Genomic DNA, 3,569 nt, shown 5'->3' with positions numbered 1-3,569 from the left:
ATTATAATGAAAAAGACATTGGAAATAGTACAGCATAACACCCATCACTCTCACACATTTACCAATCCACACATATACTAATCCACACATATACCAATCCACAGATTCCACACATATACCAATCCACAGATTCCACACATACCAATCCACAGATTCCACACATACCAATCCACAGATTCCACACATACCAGTCCACAGATTCCACACATATACCAATCCACACATATACCAATCCACAGATTCCACACATATCAATCCACACATACCAATCCACACATATACCAATCCACAGATTCCACACATAACAATGCACAGATTCCACACATAACAATCCACACATACCAATCCACACATATACTAATCCACACATATACCAATCCACAGATTCCACACATATACCAATCCACAGATTCCACACATACCAATCCACAGATTCCACACATACCAGTCCACAGATTCCACACATATACCAATCCACACATATACCAATCCACAGATTCCACACATATCAATCCACACATACCAATCCACACATATACCAATCCACAGATTCCACACATATACCAATCCACAGATTCCACACATACCAATCCACAGATTCCACACATACCAATCCACAGATTCCACACATACCAGTCCACAGATTCCACACATATACCAATCCACACATATACCAATCCACAGATTCCACACATATCAATCCACACATACCAATCCACACATATACCAATCCACAGATTCCACAAATAACAATGCACAGATTCCACACATAACAATCCACACATACCAATCCACACATATACCAATCCACAGATTCCACACATACCAATCCACTCTCACTGTCACTCAGTCTTACTGAATGATTTCCTACCTTCTTTTCTACCTCTTTTCTTCTTACAGCAGTCTTCCTCTACGCTCCTCTTCTTCTGTCTTCTTCCGGGTCAGAGGGCACTGTGGAACCGGCTTAAAATCACTCAAGGGAGCCGGAGGTCTGTTAAAGACCTCCGATATCGCTCTCTTGCGAGCCTGCTCCTCCAGCGGCGGACATTACTGTCCGTCTCTGGAGGGGTGCCAGGTGCCGGCAAGTTGGCACCCCCCTGATGAGCGGCACCCGGTGCAGACCGCCCCCCCCCCCCCCCCCCCCACTAGGTACGCTACTGGTAAGAACCATTATTACGGATACCTTATCAGCTTCTGGCGTAAAGCATTTCTCTCTCATGCTTTAAGTGGCGATTCGGTGCTATTTCTGTTGCCTTTGGGAAACACTGATGAGAGCAAATTATTGTTAACAGACACCATGCGTTTAAAACCAAATCGACCCGCTGCTCGCTTTATCGGATGCTGTCTATTTAGAGACCCACTGGTCCTTATGTAAGAGTTCTGTCCCATTCGACCATAAATCAGAAATATCAGACTTCCACAGATGGTATATATGTATATAGTCAGCAAGGAGTCCGCAGTTTTAACTACATGGATTCCTTAAGATGTTTAAAGTCACCCTAAGAACATATTGAAAAAACATTCTCCTGGTTTTGTTTTCCCCGTGTTTTTTTTACCCGTGTTTTTTTCCCCGTGTTTTTTTCCCCCGTGGTTTTTTACCCGTGTTTTTTTTACCCGCTTTTTTTTTACCCGTGGCTTTTTTTACCCGTGGTATTTCCCCCCCCGTTTTTTCCCCCCGTTTTTTTTACCCGTGGTTTTTTTACCCGTGGTTATTTTAACCCGTGGTTATTTTAACCCGTGGCTTTTTTTACCCGTGGCTTTTTTTACCCGTGGTATTTTTACTCGTGGTTTTTTACCCGTGGCTTTTTTTTTTACCCGTTGGTTTTTTTTTACACGGCTTTTTTTACCCGTGGTATTTTTACCCGTGGCTTTTTTTTTACCCGTGGCTTTTTTTTACCCGTGGTATTTTAACCCGTGTTTTTTTACCCGTGTTTTTTACCCGCTTTTTTTTTTACCCGCTTTTTTTTTTACCCGTGGCTTTTTTTACCCGTGGCTTTTTTTTACCCGTGGCTTTTTTCCCCGTGTTTTTTTCCCCCGTGTTTTTTTACCCGTTTCCCCCCCCCGGTTTTTTACCCGGTTTTTTTTTACCCGTGGTTTTTTTACCCGTGGTATTTGAACCCGTGGCTTTTTTTTACCCGTGGTTTTTTTTACCCGTGGTTTTTTTACCCGTGGTATTTTTACCCGTTGTTTTTTACCCGTGGTTTTTTTTACCCGTTGTTTTTTTAACCGATTTCTTTTTTACCCGTGGTATTTTTACCCGCTTTTTTTTACCCGTGGCTTTTTTTACCCGTGGCTTTTTTTACCCGTGGCTTTTTTTACCCGTGGCTTTTTTTACCCGTGGCTTTTTTTTGCCCGTGATTTTTTACCTGTGGCTTTTTTTTTACCCGTGGCTTTTTTTACCCGTGGCTTTTTTTACCTGTGGTTTTTTTACCCGTGTTTTTACCCGTGTTTTTACCCGTGGCTTTTTTTACCCGTGGCTTTTTTTTATTGCACCAATTAGTAAACTGTATGTCAACTGTAAACAACAAGAAATCTGAAAAAAATAAATTTAATAAATAAAATAAATTAATAGTGCTTTCTTTAATAACCCTCCAAAAAAACCAGCGTCCACATTGCCCACATAGAACCTGACCAGCACCCAAATTACACACACATAGGATGTGCCGTCTTGGCCCCAAACAGCCCAGCATGAGTCAGCATTGTTCCCAAACAGCCGAGTGTACGCCATCTTTGTCCCATAAACACGCTACCTGTGCCATCTTTGTCCCATAAACACCCTGCCTGTGCCATTTTTGTCCCATAAACACCCTGCTTATACCATCTTTGCCTTTTTGACAAATCAGCTATACACCTATGATTAACACAAACACTTTTACAGTCACTCACTAATTCACTTTCATTCACACAATCATTTATTCTTTCACACAAATTATTTACACATATTTATTGATGCATTCTCACAAATTCATTAATTCTCTCACTCATTCACACAATTCATCCACACATTAATCCATTGATTTTCGCTCTCTCATTCTGACTCTTTATTTCAATATTCTTGCTACCCTCCTTTCTCCCTACCTACCCATTATCACCCCCTTTCTGCCCTATCTACCCCGTCTCACTCCCTTCTCCCTATCTACCCCCTATCCCCCCGTCTCACTCCCTTCTCCCTATCTACCCCCTCCTAACTATCTACCCTCTGCCCCCTTTGAAGTTCACTTACCTTTCAGGAGTCCTGCGGTGGGGGTGCAAGGCCTCTGTCTCCCAGCTCTGCAACTGTATGGAACAGTATAGAGTGATGGGAGTTATGATGTACTTTAGAGCATAATTATAATGAAAAAGACATTGGAAATAGTACAGCATAACACCCATCACTCTCACACATTTACCAATCCACACATATACTAATCCACACATATACCAATCCACAGATTCCACACATATACCAATCCACAGATTCCACACATACCAATCCACAGATTCCACACATACCAATCCACAGATTCCACACATACCAGTCCACAGATTCCACACATATACCAATCCACACATATACCAATCCACAGATT

This window comes from Sceloporus occidentalis, unplaced genomic scaffold (genome assembly GCF_023333645.1).
Source record: "Sceloporus occidentalis isolate IW3139 unplaced genomic scaffold, rSceOcc1.0.p SCAF_327, whole genome shotgun sequence".
In the NCBI taxonomy this organism is placed as follows: domain Eukaryota; kingdom Metazoa; phylum Chordata; class Lepidosauria; order Squamata; family Phrynosomatidae; genus Sceloporus; species Sceloporus occidentalis.
Note: the sequence above shows the minus strand (reverse complement) of the source record.